The sequence below is a fragment of the Sus scrofa genome, chromosome 16 (assembly GCF_000003025.6).
Source record: "Sus scrofa isolate TJ Tabasco breed Duroc chromosome 16, Sscrofa11.1, whole genome shotgun sequence".
Classification (NCBI taxonomy): Eukaryota; Metazoa; Chordata; class Mammalia; order Artiodactyla; family Suidae; genus Sus; species Sus scrofa.
In genome coordinates, this window is record NC_010458.4 from 35,436,651 (window position 1) to 35,457,188 (window position 20,538).

The following is a 20,538-nucleotide window of genomic DNA, read 5'->3' on the forward strand; positions in this document are numbered from 1 at the left end:
ATTAGCTGTAGACAAAGTAAAGGAACAAAATCTAATGTTCTCTTGGTACTTCTGGATTACAGCATGGGTGGATTTTGCTTCACATGCTTCTTGTATCATGGATAGATGTGTGTGCCCCTTGGGTACGGCGGGAAAGGAATGAACTAAAGCAAAGTTTCATTGGGAACATTCTGGGTGAGGAATTTACCCTATTAAAATGGAATTTCTGGGAACATCCAAACCCAAAACACTGCATAAGGTCCAAAACAAACTGATATATACATATGTAATTATGTCAGACATTTCAGCACCGAGTATCCTACTTCTCACTGCATCTTAATGGAAGAGTCAAACTAGAGCTCCCTGACCTGTGCTCTTTTGACTATAGCTGCCCCCCCTCCCAAAATGTGATTTACAAATGTACTGTAAGGCAAATCTGTCCATCACCATCACAGTGACAGCCACTACAGGCAGCCAGCACCTGCTGAGCCCTTGCTTTATACCAAGGATTTCCGATCCTCTGCTAAATCCTTTTTTTTTTAATTTAATCAAAGTTTACTTAAAAAGGTAATCCTTTAAAAGATTTAACTTTAAAGTCTCCATAATAATTAAAATTTATTTTAGGTATTTTTACCTATAGGCTTTCAGTTTTACAAGGAAAGGCAGGAGTGATTGGACTGTGTATCTGTGTTACATTCTTATACGTCTACTCCTTGATATTGTTGCTGCTCTCTAATTTGCATGCTGTTTGCATATAAGTAAACAATATGCTTTTCTCCTCAAAGAGCTTTTGTTTTTCTGGAGATCTCAGAAACCAAACTATGACAAGGGACTTAAGAGTTTCCACTGCAGCTCAGTGGGTTGAGAACCTAACCAGTATCCATGAGGACTCAGGTTCGATCCCTGGTCTCACTTAGTGGGTTAAGGAACTGGCGTTGCTGTGAGCTGTGGTGTACGTTGCAAACTTGGCTTAGATCTGAGGTGGCTGTGGCTGACAGCTGCAGCTCTGATTTGACCCCTAGCCTGGGGAACTTCCATATGCCACAGGTGCAGCCCTAAAAAAACAAACAAACAAACAAAAAAAAGACAAGGGATTTAGAAGCAGGGTTAATTTGCCCCTCCTGCCCAAATCTGTTTCCAGGTTTTTTTAACCCCTTCTCAGCTCCTTTCCCCTTAGAATTACACAGTTTAATGTTCTTCCAAGTGTGAAAGCCTAGGGTCCTTATCTAGATCCTAAACATTATGAGGAGCAGAATCTTTACTCTTATGCAGCCACAGCACCTGCAGCTTACATACAATGAGCACACAAATAGCTTTTACTGAGAAGGCCCATCAGCTCCTGCAGTTGTTCTCCCCTTAGCTTACAGTCTATTCAAAGGGGGAGCTATATGCCAGAAAATGGCTTGGAAAAAATCATAATAAATTTTATAATTCTGTGTTTAATGTGAAATATTGCCTAAGGATCCTGAAATTTAATACTCCATCTGCTATTTAAAACCTTTCCATTATTTGGCTAAAAAAAACTAAAGCATTTTTAACATGAATCCTCCACTCCAGTCAGGCTAGTTTCACTATTTCCACAATAAGCTCATTCTTAAGTACAAGCAGTTCTCACACCAAGGCCACCAAATTTTGGAGTTGGAATAAATTTTATGCTCCTGTGACAAGCCTGTTTCCGATGGTACTTACACATTGGTTTTAACTTTATGTGGTGGAGGCAGAGGATCTTTGGCTAGCATTTCTGACACTTCCATGTAATGAGGCTTCTTCTGCGACTCACGCCAAAGGCCAGTCAAATTCTCCGGACTTGGGTTTCCTTCCGAGTGGTGTTCACCAGGGTCTGTAATAGTGATCCTTTGCAATCTATCAATAAACAGGTTGTCCAAGCTGCTAGAATGATTCTCTGCTTGACTTGAAATGTGATGCTGAGGGAGGCACTCACTGGCTTCGGATGCGGAAGGCACAGCGGCTCTACTGCTGGAAGGTGGGCACTTGCTCACTGAGTGTTCAGGCTCAGGGGCCTCAGCATTGCCTCCAGGAGTAGCATGGACCAGGTCCTGCTGTGAGGTTGTCTGAGATGAGGTGATGGTAGCTATAGAGGAGCAGCCAGGAACTAGTGATGAAGTACCAAGTATCTGGTCAGAATTCTGGGCTGTATCTGTGTCCACATCAATAACCTGTAATTGCTTTTGTCCTCTGCTTACAGTCTAAACTAACAGGATGAAAGAGGTCACTACCTCCTCTAACTTCTTCATGTTCTTCAATGGCAACTTTCAGTTTGGCAACAGAGTCTATGATCTTTTTACCTTTGTCGGGCAATTTGCAGATGAATTTTACATTGTGCAAAAGTCTCACCTGGCGCCTTCAACGTCTCCAGCAGCTCTGCCAAACTCCGCTGGCCCAAGTCCTCGGGGGCTTGGGGCTCAAAGCCGCGAGGCAGCGAGGACATTCTGCAGGGGCTGTGGCTGGCGAGGCGGCGGGCACTCGACGTCTGCGATGGCTCCCTCTGCAGGCGCCGGATCCGCGGCCGGCGGGGACTCTGGCCAAAGAGCGGGAGTCGCCATTTTCCTGGAAGAACCTAAATGTTTTATATGATTGTATTTTCATCTCTGCAGCAACCTTATGAGATGGTGCTAAAATAGATGAGGGAATGGAGGTTCACAGGTGAACTAAGTACTGAAGCTGGGACTCAAGATTATGTGTTACTAGTTCCAAAGCCCATGCCTGTTTTTTCCACTACATTATGGGGTGTTTTTGTTGTTGTTGTTGTTGTTGTTTTTGAAAACAACACTTTTAGAAACTTTCCAGTAACTCTGAAATTCAGTTTGGGGGGCATTACATTATGTGCCTCCATGCTGATGGGACTCACAGCTCATGGGTGAGATACAGATGAAACTTGGTTCACTTCATTTACCTTGATAAGTCATCAAAGTCTTGCAAAGCATTTGTTGGAGGGAAAGTGAAAAGGCTCATCAGGACCGACATTTATTGAGTGTTTACCACATGCCAGGCCCTACACTAAGCCAGTATATGTGTTACTTTCTTTACTCACCCCAGCAACTCTATGAGATATGAACTGTTCTTATCCTCATTTTAGAGATGAGAAAGTTGAAGCACGAGTTTACATAACTTTGCTCAAGGTCATGCCTTATATTTAACTGTTCCAATGCCCCTATTTAGACATAATTTATACATAAGAATTATGCCTGATCACTTATGGTGACGCCTGGATGAGCAAATCCCTTAGAGATGAGAAATTCCCTTTAAAAAGCAAAGCCAGATCTTATCCACCATGGGCCTGAACTGCTAGCCTGTGCCTGCGGTGACAGCACACTTTTGTCCCTGCCAGAGTCTGAGGGCAGATGTGACCCCTGCCTGCCCCCAGGAACAGCTGTAAAGTTTTCAACAAGGGCCATCCTTCCTCTTTCATCTTGGGGCTCCCTACTCAGGTACCCTCTTGTCCTCATCACCCCCCTCCTCCTTCATAGGACAGGCTCTGATGCCAGACATCTTGCGGGGATTGCTTAGACTTTGCCTGGAACTTATTCACACCAAAGACCACACACATTTATGTACTTGCATCTTCTCCTTTAAAAAAAAATGATTATATTGTAAAGGGAAGTCTTGGCATCCAGGAATACTTAGGAAATCCCGGGGAGAAGAGAGCCTAAGGGGGAACTGGATGGTCCTACTCCAGACCCTGTTCTTGTAAAAGTAGAGGCTTCCTTCATAGCCCCTGACACTTTCAGCATGGTGACAGAGGCTGGGGAGGCTTTTTTCCAGGGAACACATGCTCTCCTCTTGCCCAGGACAAGGGCTGGGGCTCCTCTCCTGCTTACTGCCTCTACAAAGCAAAGGTCTCATTCTCTTTCCTGGTGGTCCTATCACATTTCGGCATCTCTCCTCTCTTCCCTCTGCTTCGAGATCTGAGGAAGCATATTCTACTGTTTTCTGGCATTTTTATCCAAATTTCAGTCAGTAAAGTACTGAATTAATTTTAGCTAATATCCTAAAACATATCTTCATACCTCTTATTTTTATCCATCTCTAGGTATAAAGTTTCTGATAAGTGAAAGGGCCATTAGGTACTACCTCCTCGTTAGCAAAGGTTTTCAGTACTTTAATAAAAGTTTCTGTGGGAATGTTTTACACATTTCAAACTTGATATTCAAATTCAAATATATTCAACCCAGCAAAGAGACGGAAAATGTCACTACCTCTCTTCATCTGGTCTTGGCTAAATCTCTCACATGGGATGAAGGAGAAGTGTGCAGAAATACACAGAAAAATACCTGCTGGGTTTTGTGAACCTACGTGCTTCTGCTTTTGATCTCAACTTTACATATTCCTTCTTTCTTCTTCATGTTACATATTTCTTTCTTTTCTTTCTTAACCTGACTTATGCAAATTCTGTTAGCCTGTTGTAAAGACACAGTATGTATGGTAGCACTTTCTGGCTACCACACTTCTCTGCTCTCTAGCTCACTGTGCAAGCCTTAGTCATTCTCTAAAATCCCAGATCTTAGTCCACTCTTCATCAACCTTCCCAGACCTCTTCAGTTGCCATTCATTTCCTTCTCTTGGGAACCCCACAACACCCATAAAAGAGCAACTCGTTTCAGCAATTAGCAGTACACTGCTGGCAACTATTATTCCACATATGGACATTTTCTCTTTTTTCAGTGACATTGGTAGTTTCTTAAAAGAAGGTATTTTTGTTTTCCCACATGTAAATTCCAATACAAAGTAGACACTTGGTAAATGCATACTGAATAGATGAAGGCACTTGATCTGTCTCAAAGGGACAGCCCTAGATTTGATTTGATTCAGAAGAAAGCACAGCTCAAAGGAATGCTATTGTTTTGCCATTTCTTCACAGTGGAAAGTCCCAGTCAGTTATCAATTAATGGTGAGTATCAAAGCCACAAGTATCTAGTGCTTTACAGGGGACAACTTCTGGAGATAACTCCACAGACAAAGACTATTGTGAAACAGGTTGAATGTGGGCACCATTTACTCCCTCTCTGGTCTCAGACTAATCACTTAACTCTTGCAATGCCACATGTGGAAAATACATTCTGCTATCAGTCTTGTCTGAGTTAATAAGCCTGTGTTCCGTGTTCCAGAGGTGCATGGACTCCTGGCCTTGTGAGTTTGTACATTTAAGAATCTTTGGGTAAAAAGCAATGATACAAACACAAAGGATCCATTATTAGCATCATCATATTGACATTCCCATATTGTGTCAGGTCAGGGGAGGATGAAACAAGGGCACAGCCTGGACAAGTGACAAGGCATATTAACAGTGGGAGCAACAGTGCTGGGTAAACAGTTGTAAATCCCCAATACTGAACTTTGTTAACATTTTACCGAATGCTTTGTCCCTTTTAAGCAAGCTGCAAAGCAAGAATGAATTCACACAGCCTCCTAGGAGGGCAATGTGATTACTCTGTTTATGTGGAAGATCACAAATTAATCACAAGCTAATTTGTAGCTTGATGTTCACCAAGCTGGATTTAGAAACTAGGCACCACTTTGCTTAGAGGCTTGGAGGAGACAGCTATTGGTAGAGGAGGCACATTTTTAAAAAAGGAGCCTGTTCTTCCCAGTACTTGAAAGGAAACTCGGCAGTTGGCCTGAAGAAAGCTACCCATCTCTCTTTCTGGTGTCCTCTGGTGATTTATTTCATTCTTCCTGCCCCATTAGGGGCAGCATTCTAGGACCCCAGCATCCTAGGTTTCCAAGGCTCTGATGGTGTCTTCCCAGAAGAGCAGCATATCATGGGTCACTGATGATGGAAGCTTACTTTCAAAGGCATGCAGTGAGGATATGATTTGGGGGCAAAATCCCAGAATATTAACATTTTGTTAAATATAAATGGCCAAAGAGCTGATTTTGCTAAGACATTTCAGGGGGAAGTTTCAAATTGTCATGACTGCCATCTATTAAGGGGCAAGGTGTCACTAATTCCCAGTGGATTAAAAGCACTGCTAGTTTTTCTCAGGGACATTTCCAATTTGGAAAGACTGTCAGTTTAAAAACACAAATTAAATGTTGTCTTTGAGAGGAAACAAAGCCTCAAGGAATTAAACTACTGGCTGTTAAGTGAGATTTTTCTTAAGAAATCCTTCAACTGTGTGTTCTAGAAAGGACTGTGTGTTTAGAGCAGAGGGAGAGGGGTAAGGAGGAGAGGAGTTGAGAAGGAGGACTTGTCTCTGAGGAATGCAGCCTCAGGATACTCAGGCAAATTGCTACAAAGGAGGAATCTGACAGAGGAACTGCAGACATGAACTCAATCTCTTGAGGTGTCTGAGTCAAAACATGTTTTATGACTTTGATGATAAAAAATAAATAAATCTATATATTTAGAAGGTTAAGATAATGAAGATCAAAGCTACAAAATTTGGATGAAAAGAAGATTACTGTCATGTTTTAAATTTTGGAAAAGAAATGATGAAATGACCCTTGGATCACATGGCTAAAAGTGGATATTTGGGTGCCTCAAAAAAAGAGAATTTCACAAACTTTTACACAGAAAATTCATCATAGTAATGTATAAAAAGCATATGAATTCATGTTGCATGAAAGGAAGTTTAAAGTACGAATCTATTATTAATGAAATAGCCACTGTAATGGCTATTTATCCATTGTTTATAAACCCAGACAATTATAAGATGAAAAATATATCACTATAAATATATTGGACTCTTTTCCATTCACTTACTTAATATCTTTAATATCTGTTGCTTATGTTCACCTCACTCCTGAGAAAGAGCAGATTTTATCTCCATCTTATTGTTTGAGAACGCAGGGCACAAAGAGGTTAAGTAGCACAACAAGGTCAAGTCTAATTGATAGTATTTCCTAGATCTTGGCCTGTGGATACCCTGAGACTCTCCACCAGACCACAACTTGCTCTCAAACCAAATATTCTGAAGTACCCAAGCCTACCAACGAATGAATATCAAAATGAATCTTGAAAGAGCCTAAAGTACAAAGGAAACTAGGAAATACAATCTACAGCCATGTTTAAGTCTTATCCAGGCTGGCTTCAGGATGTTCAAATGAATTTTGATGAATACAGAGGAATTTCTATGAATTGATAGGGGTGTGACAGGAGTAGCACCTCACTGTCCACTGGGACAACCTTTGGTACATTCATTTGGCTTCAGAAAGCAGTCTTGAGGGACCGTAAGAATATAACAGCACAGGTTTTAAGGACACACTGTGCTAGGATTTGCAAGACCTATGTGAGTTCAGACAAGTTATATAACCTTCTTGAACACCCATATCCTCATCTACAAAATAAAGAGGTTGTATTCAATGATGTCCTTCCCACTTTAATATGTTATGGTTTCATGAAGCAAGACTTAATTTAGCACCTAGAAAGATCCTTAGCGCACACGAAGTAACTCCATCCAGAAGGAAACTGCCTTTTCGGTCTGTTTCAGGACTTGTTTAGGGATTTACCACAATAGTCAGTGACAGCCTTTGTTGGCTGCCAATTGTCTGGACAGTCCTAGGATAGATGCTGGCATGGTCCTTAGCTGGACAAGTCAGGGGAAGAGCTGCAGAAGTAAAGGAGGGACACTGTGGGAGAAAAGTGACTCAGAAATGAGACTGTTCTCTCCATTCAACTCTCAAGTCTCTAAACTGGGCTCCTATTGTGGAAATTAGACCTTTGAGCAGTGTTCCATGTGTTTATTCTACTTGTATCAAAGAGGCTTTCATCTCCCTAGAGCAAATTATTAACACATTCCACCAAAGATGTGAGGGTGGAGGCCTGGCCTTGGAGAAAAAAAAATAATCACATCATAATAAAGAGCTGCCCGAATCATGAACTTAAGAAAAACTAACATAAAAGTCTCCACTTCTAATGACAGTGGTTGGCCAGATGCCAAGGTCCTTGTGCCCAAGAGAGCATGGCGGGCTGATTTCTTGTCTGTAGGCTGACCCTTGTGCCCAGGAATTTTCCATTGGAAGGCTGGTGGTGTGGGAGGTGGGGGCCTTTGTAGGCTCAGCAGGTTGAGGCTCTTGCAGTCGGTTCCTTTCACCCTTAGCTGGAAACCAGATTTTGTTGGCTGAGTGAACTGTGACTCTTGGTTCTAGGTATTATATCTTTGCTCTCAAGATTGTTTGGCTGGGGAGAGAGGGGAGAAAAATAAAGAGGAAACAAAACAAAATAAAAAACACCCAACACTCTCAGATATATCCAAGAGAAGAAACAGATATAAAATAAGCAGAGCAATTGTTTCAGTTTCACTAATGGATTATTCCTCAAGGCAAAAGGCTATGGGGGAATAGTTTCTAGATAGAAATTATGCCACTTTCTAGAGGAAGTTCACTTAATTTACAGGAGCCATGTGGTGCCTAGGCACCTCCTTTGAGATGCAGCTTGAATATATGTGGTAAAAGGGCCTAACACAAAAGAGAATACAAGGATTTATTTACTGCTGTTGAAAACCAGGACCTAGAGTCTGACTTTGTTTTTTTTGTTTGCCTTTTAAAAAAATGTTTTCAAGTAATACCAAAATATATGATACTCTAGAGCTCATGTTCAGCAACTGTGACAACTAAGACTCATGAGCAGCCATGAATATGTTATTTGACATTCGTATCAGTTTTCTCCACTGGGGGGTAGAGGAGCAGCAGAAAGAACAGAGAAAGTGAGAATACTGGGGGACTTGAAATGCTTCATCCAGCCAGTGGGTCTTTGTGTGAAAACAGGGTAACATTTTCGGTCCTCTGCTTGGCCATGTGAAATCAAGCGTTTCCCTGTGATGTGAGGAGGGACTTCTGACACTTGTGAAGATGGATAAGTATCTTTTGTGATGATCAAAACCAGTCCCTTAATGAGAAGGGAGCTCAAAAATACCATTTCACCTATTTCACATATAGATTTTTAAACTTTGGCTAATCGTGTTAAGGACCGTTTGCTTGTCACTTGACTGTTTCAGAATGTGTCTCACAACATCATCTGTGCTATTGCTATAATTATTTGCATTAATGTATTGAGACACTGAGGATCAGCATGTGTATAATCTGCCGAAGTTTCTCTATCATCATTAATCTATAACCTCAGTTCCCAACAGGGAGCTAATACCACCCACCCAACCAACTCCTGGGGGGCCTTTGGTGGTATGTGGAGACAGTCTTGGTTGTCTTAGTTAAGGGGAAAAGTGCCATTGGCATCAAGTGTGTAGAGGCCAGGGATCCTAGAAAGTACAGAACGCCCTACCCTCCACCATTACAAAGAATTAATTCTCCATTCCCAAAAGTACTAAGCACCAAGACTGAGAAAACATGCTCTACATATTCTCACTTTAAAGTTCCTCTTTGAAATAAATAAATAAATAAATAAAGTTCCTCTTTGACTTCAGTTAGCATTTCTAAACTGACAAAGGGCAAATCCATTTTATTTCCCAAACTCCATACATTTTCTTTCTTCACTAATTGCCTAACAGAGGCCACTACCTGGTTGTTACGTGGGAAGCTTAAACACAACATGACCAAAATAAATCTCCATGTCCTATATTCTGATCTTGATCATAGGCCCTATCATCTAGGGTTTCTCTAGTTGGAAACATGATTGCCATTCTTGACCTCTTCCTTCCTGTTTTCTCCTCACTCAGCCAATCCAATCACCTGACCAGCCTTTCAGAAACACCTGAGAAACATCTCTCTCAAGTGATGTTTCTTCTCCTTATCACTGAAACCATTTTAGCATTGGTAAAGCCTCATCTCAGGATAAACTTCTGTCACCTTAGCTTGGTAAACCATACCAGCACTTTTCTTAGTGCCCATGAGATATCATCACCATCTCCATTTTAAAGGTGCACAGAGATTAAGTGGCTAGTCAATGAAGGAAGCTGGGTTTGGACCCAGGCCAGCCTCTGTGCTGTCAGCTACTATGCTCTGCTACCTCTCCATTTATCATCCAAGACTCAACTACCATCTTTTCTGGCAGGAGTCATATATTCCAATTATTCTAAAAACTTCTTCATTCCTGGAACTTTCTAGAGCTCTTCACATTTCTGTGCCATTGAAGATTACGTTTCAAACAAACAAACAAAAAAAGGTAAAGAAAGAAAATGATGCTTCCATCATCTGGAATACCCTTCTTTCTTCTGGCTAGCTCCTACGCATCCTTTATAATCTCACTCATATATGAGCTCTTCAAGGGCAGGAATCATGTCTTGTTTATTATTCTTAATCTCTAGCACTATATCTTCTCTATAATAGGTATCCAAATATTTACAAAATATAAGAATAGACTATTTCTCTTTCTCTACTTCCAAAGCAAAGCTACTCTGAAAATATTTTCCAGTGAAAGCAGCTCGAGCCATTGATATCTCCTTCCTACCTCAAGGCAACTGATCAGAAGTTAATGCTTGCACATGGGTATATACAAGGCAAATTTATTTAAAATATATTGATTATATGAATTCAATATATACATTGTACTGATTACATGAATTCAAAGAAGTGGCATCAGCAGGGTTCTGAAGAGCACTGAGCATTTCTAATTTGTTTATGGCCCTAAGTTTCTGCTTTGATTTGAAAATAAATCTCTTCTCTTTGTCCTGGTTAAACTATAACTTGTTATAACAGAGTAATTTGTTTCAAATAATTTATTTCAGAGTGTAGGAAAAATTCAAAAGATGTTTATATTGGAAAGTTTACCCCAAGTTCACGTTATTTTAACAACTTTTATCTCCCTCTCCCTTGTTCCCCCAAACCATACGCAGTTGAAGAAAAGACACAATATGGTACAAGGATTTAAGGTCATCCTAACTTCTATTTCCAGGATGATTGCCATAGGCATGTGAGAAGACAAATATTTCCTGGTAAACATCATTTTTGTCATCAGCAAAAGAAGGACATATATTGTGTAGAAAGAAATCATTTGGAAAGACCATAAAGTCTTTATGCTCAGAAAAAAGATCTGTTAATCCCCAACTTAATTCCCACAAACCAATAGCAATTAAAAAATAATGACAAGAACTAAAGATAAAAAAATACCATTAAGAACTAGGGGAAGGAAGATGTGAGACTGGGCCCTATACATGATTATTGTGGACAAAGCATTGCTCTGAGGTTGGGAGAGTTAAAATGAAGAGTAAGATATGGTCCTTGTTCCTCAGAAGATGTGGGTAACTGCAATAAAGACCATTTTTTCCTGTAGATTTTTAGTAACATAGGGTCAAATTCTTTTTTTTTTTTTTTGACATGACATTTTCTCTTTTTTTTTCTTGCCAAATGGGATGACTGTTCAGGATGAACACATTTTATGTGATAGTTCTAGTAAACTCTCCCAGGAGGATCTTAGCTTTGTCTCTGAAAATCCATAAATCCCAGGTAGAATTATAGTCATTGGTACTCTTTCTAAGTGTTCCCAGGGAATGGATAAGCTAGTCACAAACAGAGTAGTTAACGTGTAAAACTGCTAACTAAATGTCTATCCACCAGGAAAGTGAAAAGATATACTATTCCTTTTGTTATCTACGTACCCAATAATTCCCACAGCAGTGCCAGCTCTATTTAATGGTGTATTTTCTTTAGATCATTTCTCATACGACTTTGTAGAAAATCAAGGAGTAAATGTTCTCCTTTTGGGCATAACCGTTCCATCCTAAAGACTGGCTAAAATGCACTATCACAATAGCAGAATGAAACAATCAAATTCCATCGACAGAGATGATCGAAGATGTATATATACACGAGAATACAAAAAAAAAAACATCATGCAAAAATGGAAAAGAAATAATGATAAATACAGAAAAAAAAAAAACATATGAATACATAATGGAATAATAACACAAATGAACATCCTCAAAAAAAATCAATCATGGACTTGGAGAAGAACTGTGGTTGCCTGATGGAGGGAGGATGGAGGATCGGAGCTTGGCTTATCAGACACAATTAGAATAGATTTACAAGAGATCCGCTGAATAGCATTGAGAACTATGTCTAGATACTCATGTTGCAACAGAAGAAATGGGGAAAACTGTAATGTATAATGTAGGATAACCTTGCTGTACATGGAAAAAAAAAAAAAAAAAAAAAAAAAAAAAAAAAAAAAAAAAAAAAAAAAAAACAAAAAAAAAAAGACTGCTAAAATGGTTATAGAGGCTGCTCTTGGCTTTCTAAAGCCAGGATTTTTATTAGCATGCCTTTTATGGCTATTCCTCTTGCTTGGAATACTTCCTCATTCCACCTTTCTAGTGACCCCTTCATCTAGTTCACTATTACTTCAAGGTCAACTTAAAATCACTGCATTTCAGCAGCTGAACAGATAGATGAGGTTGGGGTTTTTGGTGAGACCATTCATTCTTAACCCTAGCTACACATTAGAACCACTTAGAGGAGTTTCTAAAAACTACTAATAACTGGGCTACTTTGGATCAGTTAAATATGATTATCTAGGGTGGGTATGGACATTGGTACTTTAAAAAATATCCCCAGGTGCTGTTAATGTGTAGCCAGTGTTAAGAACCTCTGTTTTAGAGCCTAACTCCTTGCATATCTCCACAGCCATTCTGAGCGACTTGTAAATATTGGTTCAATGCCTCTCTTTATCACCATATCATATAATAAAGTGGGGAGTTTTGCTCCCCAGGAGGTCTCTGTGTGAGAGAAAGAAGAGCTCATTTTCCAGGTGTGTGTTCCCCTCCTTACAAGCAAGACAGGAAATCTGCTGGGGGTGGGGGTGCTGCTTGGATCTCTTGGGAGTGCTTCTTTAGTCAAAACTACAGACTGGTTCATTTTTTATCTTTTTTATTTTTTATATGATTTTTTTCCCATTATAGTTGATTTACAGTGTTCTGTCAATTTTCTACTGTACAGCAAATGTGACCCAGTCACACACACATATATATACATTCTTCTTCTCACATTATCCTCCACCATGCTCTATCATAAGTGACTAGATATAGTTCCCAGTGCTGTATAGAAGGATCTCATTGCTTATCCATTCCAAAGGCATTAGTTTGCATCTATCAACCCGAGATCCCAGTCCACCCCACTCCCTCCCCTTCCCCCTTGGCAACCATGAGTCTGTTCTCCAACAGACTGGTTCACTTTTAAGCTTAGTTTTGGCTGCTAACCTGTGCTTGTTTGAAAGTGACCCCGTGAAGAGACTGGGCAACATGGATATTAAATGAATGAATGAATGAATGTGTGAGTGATTAAGGGAGTCACTGAGAAATTAATACTTTTTTTTAACACTCAACTTCTAATTTTCATGTATAGTCTCTCATCACAAGATAACTTTCAACAGTTTTTTCATTCCTTGCAGGAACTGTCCCACATACCTAATTGCTATTGAAAATCTGCACTTGGAAGTTTAAAAGATGTTTGGATTTAAAGTCCAAAACTGACCTTCTGATCCTTCCCTTCCCCAAACCTGCTCCTACCAGAGGTTTAACCACCTCAGCTGCTCACACTACAGACTTTGAAGGCATCCTTGATTCTTCTCTTTCAATTACTGCTTGTCTAATTTAGCTGTCAATGCTAATGCTAAGACAGGTCAGCTACACCATATAAATGTATCCCACATCTAAACACATCTGGCCACATTCATTGCCTTTCCCTGCTCCAAGTCTCTCTCTTGCTTGCAGTTTTACAACAGCCTCACCATTGATCTTTCTGCTCTTGCTCCCTTCAGTCAATCTCTGATCTTGCAGCCAGAGACATTCTGTTAAATGCTAAGTCAGAGTACATCATTTCTCCACTTAAAACCCTCAGAGGCCCCTTATTTCATCAGTAGAAACCAAGAACTTTCAAAAGCTTTTAAGACACTATACAAACTGGTTCTTTATTTCTTTGTCCACATCTACTACCAGGATCCTCCTTGATTCCCTATGCCCTGACCTAGCCACACTAGTCTCCTTGAATGTTAATCCTCAAATGTAATCATGCTTCTGCCTCAGGGCCTTTGCACTTGCAGTTTCCTCTACCTGGATACTTATTCCAAATGTCCACACAACTCATTCCATCACCTCTCTCAGCAATTTACTCATCTGTCACAGTCACATTTCGGCCTACTCTGAAGAAGCTACCTAAAATGACAATGTCCTCAACATTCCCTATACCTTGTTCCTGCTGCATTTCCTCCATACTATGTATTTTATTTATGTGTTGTATTTCTTCTCTCCCTCCCTCAATTAGAATGCTTCATCAATGAGAGGAGGAATTTTTGTTTACTTCTTTGCAGTTATATTCAAAGTGCTTAGAATAGTGACATTCTGGACTGCTCTCAGAAATATTTAACAAGATTAATGAAATGAAGAACAGCAGGTTGTTTCTAACATGGAAACATAGAGGTAACAGAGCATTATAAGCTTTCCCTCCCTCATCCTTCACCATTATTCCTTTCTCAGCTTACCTTTGCTCTTTTTTTTTTTTTTTTTTTTTTTTTTTGTCTTTTGTCTTTTTAGGGCTGCACCTGCGGCATATGGAGGCTCCCAAGCTAGGGGTCGAATTGGAGCTATAGCTGCTGGCCTATGCCACAGCCACAGCAACGCCAGATCTGAGCCACATCTTCAACCTACACCACAGCTCATGACAATGCCAGATCCTTAACCCCCTGAGTGAGGCCAGGGATTGAACCCACAACCTCATGGTTCCTAGTTGGATTCGTTTCCACTGTGCCATGATGGGATCTCCTCCTGCGTCTTACTTCTTAAACCTAGTATTTCTTGGAAGTTGCATGACTACAGACCACTCTCCATTTTCAGTCTGCAGTGCTAGTTCTTGGACTAGAAGTGCACCGAGTATTGTAGAATATTGCATTTCACTAACGGTAAATTCACTTCAACTTCTTTTCTGAATTCTCAGCTCATGTTAAAACTTCCCTGTTTAAGAAGCCACCATTGAGATTTTGGGGGTAAGTATTTTGAAAGTCCATAATAAATACCCAAGTAAATCCATCTAGATTTTTTTAAAGTATTTTTAAGTTATTGCTATTCATTCAATGAAGCACTCTGATCATAATGTAGGTGCATGGTGCTCAAAGACATAATTCTCAAAAATGTAACATTTTTTATATTGATTTTCTTCTTGTTTGGGTAACCCACTGATATATACCACAGGATGGAGAAAACAGAGATATGAGGTAACAGGAACAGTTTGAGTAAGATCCTGAAAGAAAGAGTACACAAGATGACACAAGTTTTGAAGGGAAAGTGGAGACTGGCCAGAAGCTCAGATTCAAGCCTCTTGGAGTAGCCAGATAATAACTGCACTAGATGCCAAACCAGACACTTCCGAATGTCATGGGACACATGATCTGCAAAGAACTTCACAACGAACTTAGGCCAATCTCTTCATTGAGGAAACTGAGGCCCTAAAAAGGGAAAAGTAGTGGGCAGCAGGACAGGCACTGACTTAAAACAGCTCTTGAGTTCTGCTTGGGGTCAACTGGTCCAGAATACAGAAGACATGCCCCCAAGGTTGGCATAGGATCAGCAGATGTGGCTGTAGTGGGACTACAGACATCCAGCAGGAAAACAGCTTCAGGGAAAGAAAACAACCCATATTTCAGATGGCTCAGAGTAAGTCTGCCCTGAGTAAAGCTAGCAGCCTTGGCCTGGGCTGCAATTCCCCTCCTTAAGGCTAAGAGTAAGGATGAGAGCAATTCTGGGTTGGGAAGGGTGAGGACCTTTAGGTGAAACAATGGATGGGGTGGAAACTCTCCCAGAGTCAGAGCTGTTGTTACTGTTCCTACTGCAGCTGTTCCAGACAATGGTACTACCAGGCTGAGTGTGGGTGTGTTCTTTCCTGACACTGACGATGATAATGGCCCTCTATTAAAATGTTTTGGACTTCATCATCACTCCTTGTATATTATCCTTCTTGAAACTTCTATTTTGGGTGACCTCCAGCCAACAACAAGCCCTCCCATTTCTATACAATTGCTTCCTGGCTTGGGTTGGAATCCAACATAGAAGAGGCAGGGGAGGAGACTTGCTTCACAAGGGCTAATTTTCTGTCCTTGCAGCTCCTGGCAGCCCTCCCCTCTGGGCTTGCCTCTCTGCTGCTCCAGCCTCCTGATCAGACACTCTGCCCTGTCTTGGGCTCTCTGCCCATACTGCACCCTATGGATGAAGGAAGGGCAAGCTTTACTCCACGGGTCCAGGTCTCCTCCTCTAACCATTTCCCTTGGCAGGCCAGTGACTTTCAAGGACTCAAGCTGTCAAGAGGCTTCTCTAGGAAGACACAGAAAGCCTGTGCAAGGCCAGCGTCAGCACACATAAGTATGGGACCCTCAGGATGCTGGGTAACACAGCACAGTCTGAGCTGGACCTGCTATACCTCTTTTCACAGTATCCTTGTCTTTGAAGGTCTCCAATCCAAGCGACACAGGAGAGAAAGAAAAACACTGGACCCAGGTTTCAGAACCATGTCCTAACATCTTTTCTGACCTACTGTGACAGATTCCAAGGGGAACTTGAAAATGACTAAAAGTGAAAGGCTAGGTTTTTAATGAAATATGAAAGTAACTGAGATAAATCATGTCAAACAAGAAAGCTAAAAGTCAATTTAAGAAAGTTCTTTAAGTCCATGAAGGGAATTCATCAGAGTTAAGGGACAAAGTAAAGAAAATGGCTTGTATTAGAAAAATGATCAGATGTGAAAGGATGTGTTTATATAGAGAGGTTTCTGGGAGACTGTTGGAAGTTTCTTTCTTTGGTGATATATTCATACACAGATTGAATATAACCCCAGAACTGGTAGCAATCTTGAAAAAGAAGAGAAAATTTGGAGAACTCACATTTCTCAATTTCAAAATTTACTACAAGGCTACAGTAATCAAATCAGGGTGACTTATAACTCAATGGAACAGGATTGAGGGTCCAGAAATAAACCCTTATATTTACACCAAAATTTGTGTATCCATCCAGCTGTTCATAGATATTTAGGTCATTTCTGGTTTCTGGCTGTTACAAATAGGGCTCCTATGAATATTTGTATATAAGTCTTTGTATGGACATATGCTTTCTTTTCACCTGTAAATACCAAGGACTGGGTTGGCCTTATATAATAAATATATGTTCAACTTTTTTTTTTTGCATTTTTTTCTTATTGTGGTAAAAAAATACACAGCACAAAATTTACTATCTTAATCATTTTTAGGTGTACAGTTCAGTAGTGTTAAGTATGTTCACATTGTTGTGAAACAGTTTTCCAGACTTTTTCATCTGACAAATCTGAAACTTTATATCAAGTAATGATGCCTCCTTTTCCTCCCTACAACCCCTGGTAACCACCATTCTATTTTCTGTTTCTATGAATTTGACTACTTGAGATATCTCATATGAGTGAAATCATATAGTACTACCTTTTTGTGTTGTAGCATGTGACAGAATTTTCTTCCTTTTTAAGGCTGAGTAACATTCCATTGTTTATATATGCCACCCTTGGTTTATCTGTTCATCTGTCCAGGGACACCTGGTTGCTTCTACCTCTTGGCCCGTATGAATAATGCGACTATGAATGTGGTGTGCAATTCTCTCTCTCTCTGACATGGGTGTGCAAGCTTTAAAGAACTGCCAGACTATTACCTAAAGTGGTTATACCAAATTATATTCTTAGCAGTAACGTATGAAAGTTTCAGTTCATCTACATCCTCATCAATATTTGGTATGGCTAGTCTAATTAATTTTGGCTCTTCTTATAGGTGTGTAGTGGTATCTCACTGTGGCTTTAACTTGCAGTTTCCTAATGAATAATGATGTTGAGCATTTTCCCTGTGCTTACTGCTGTCTTTGTGTCTTCTTTGGAAAAGCTGAGGACCTTGGGTAAAACATTGGATGGGGTGGAAACTCTCCCGAAATCAGAGCTTTTTCTTGTTACTGTTCCTGCTGCAGCTGTTCTAGACAATGGTACTAATGCGCTGAGTGTGGGTGTGTCTTACATTGACTATGATAATGGTCTTCTTTTTCAACGTTTTAGAATTTATCATCTATTCAAGTCTTCTTTTTTGAAGTTTTGTTCTTTATTTTCTTATTGAGTTTGAGAGTTCTTTATATGTTTTTAATATAAATCCTTTATTAGATAGGTGATTTTCAATATTTTCTCCCTGTGTGTAACTTGTCTCTGTTTATCTCAAGCCTTTAAAGACACAAGTTCTAAATTTTATGAAGTTTAAGTTATCCACATTTTCTTTCATTGATCATATCTTTGGTGTCATATCCCAAAAATCTTTTCCTAATCCAAAGTCACAAATATTTTCCCTGTGTTTTCATCTAGAAGTTTTGTACTTGTAAGTTTTACCTTTAAGTCTATGATCTATTTGAGTTAACTTTTGTATACTGAGCAAATATGATCCATATTTTGGCATGTGGATAACTAATTTTTCCAACAGTTTTCATTTGAAATCCTGCCTTTTCTCCACTGAATTTTCTTTGTATTCTTTTTTTTTTTTTTGTCTTTTTTGCTATTTCTTTGGGCCGCTCCTGTGGCATATGGAGGTTCCCAGGCTAGGGGTCTAATTGGAGCTGCAGCCCCCGGCCTACGCCAGAGCCACAGCAACGCGGGATCCGAGCCCCGTCTGCAACCTACACCACAGCTCACGGCAACGCCGGATCTTAACCCACTGAGCAAGGGCAGGGATCGAACCCGCGACCTCATGGTTCCTAGTCGGATTTGTTAACCACTGCACCACAACGGGAACTCCTGTATTCTTGTTTAAAGTCAGTTTCCATGTGTGAGTGCACATATATCTGGACTTTCTATTTTATCCTATTGATCTATCTTTATACTACTGCTACAATATTTTCATACTGTAGCTTTGTAAACCTTGAAATCAGCTAACATTCGCCTTCAAACTTTGTTCTTTTTCAAAGTTGCTTTTGTTATTCTAGGTTCTTTGTGCTTTCACATAAATTGTACAATTTTAGTCAATTTCTATTATTACTGGAATTTTTATTAGAACTACATTGAATCTGTAGATCATTTAAGGGGGATCAATTGACATTTCAACAATGCTGAATCATGTGATGCATGAACATGATACATCTCTTCATTTATTTTGATCTTTAACTTCTCTTAGCAATGTTCTGCAGTTTTTGCACGTCTGTCAGATTTATCCCTATGATTCCATTATTATTTAATAGTATTTAAAAAATTTTCAGTTTCCAATTATTTATTGCTAACCGAGTCTGATTTTTACTTTTACATTTATCTTATTAAAGGCTTCTGTCTCTCCTTTCATTACTAAATGGGTAAGCAGTTAAAAAGTGTTTATTTTGAGAAACTTATTGGCCAAATACTACTCATACAGGTCTGGGAAAAAAAATTCACCACAAGCTTTTTTCATTACCTTCTTACAGGCAGAATCTTTTCCCTGTATCTTTGGATAAGGGGAACACTTCTCTGCAGTTCTTTTCTGGAGCTTCCTGATTTTCTATTGCTGCAAACAAAACCCACAGAGATTGAGCTCCTGGCACAAATGCTACCAGTTTTCTAATCACTTGGCTTTGGCCGCTGAAGGTCATAGAGCTTCCTGGCAGGAAGTGGGGCACAGACGGCAGGTGGCCCTGCCAGAGCAGCTGAAAAAGAGCTCTATTCATGGCAGATTGTAGATCACCAACTCACTGTGACAGCAGTGCATACCTGCCAGCCTCAGGGCAGTCTGATTAGGGTAATTTAGGTTTTGTCTTCAAGCATAATCATTAGAGCTGTCAGCAGCATCCATGATGCTAAAATAAAGAACTGTGTCCAGGGAATGGCAGAGAAGACCTAAATAGGTGCCCCTGCAGGCATGGAAGGCTTAGAGACCATGGATTCATTTCAACTCCAGAACAAACTGACTCAGGAATACTGAATAAGAAAATGTAGTTATGTTCAGTGGAGGTCATGGTGGTCTGAAGACAGATAGGGCTACTATATGGATGAGAGCTCAGAGGTGATCTTCCAGTCCTACAGATGAATTTCAACAAAATGGTCCATTTTTTTTTTCTCAAAAGCAATGGAACCACAGACTATTTAAGAGCAGAACATGTTGAGATGTAATTATTAATTTGCTTAGCATGATATCTGCTCAACAAAGGCCACAAAAACTTAGAAAGTTTCAGAGAAGACATTGTTGGCTTTTGTAAAACATCAGACTCAGGACTAGAAACTTTATATTAAGTACAAGTGGAGATATTAATAGATTTCAGGAGCAACAGAAAGGCCTTCCATGCTCCCAGCCCACTATGCACATCTATACCTGAAATTTCATGAATTCCTTTGCTTCTTTTTTATCTACTGAGATGCCAGTATCTCTGGTAGGAAGATAAGACATTATGCCTTATCATTTAAGCTGGTAGTGTGAATGGACTTATCAGAAAGCTTTTTTTTTTCCCCTGGCCCTTGGAGACTACAGCATAAGAGAAATGAAGGAGCTGGAAGTCTCATTAAACACCTCAAATTTCACATAGGGCTAGCTCTATAAAAGCCACATAGAAGAATCAAAGGACATGATCAAGAAAGTGAAAAGACAACCCTAGAATGGGAGAAAATTTTTGAAAATCACCTATCTAAAAAGGGTGTAGTGTCCACAATAGAATTCTT

General features: G+C 39.9%; 1 protein-coding gene and 1 pseudogene across 7 annotated transcripts in view; both read right to left on the reverse strand.

Annotated features, from left to right (window-relative positions):
* The window catches only part of ANKRD55 (ankyrin repeat domain 55), a 431,118-nt gene that overhangs the window by 204,981 nt on the left and 205,599 nt on the right, over positions 1-20,538 (reverse strand). The gene's annotated exons all lie outside the window — the stretch shown is intronic.
* On the reverse strand, positions 1,030-9,190 carry LOC110257236 (annotated as a pseudogene).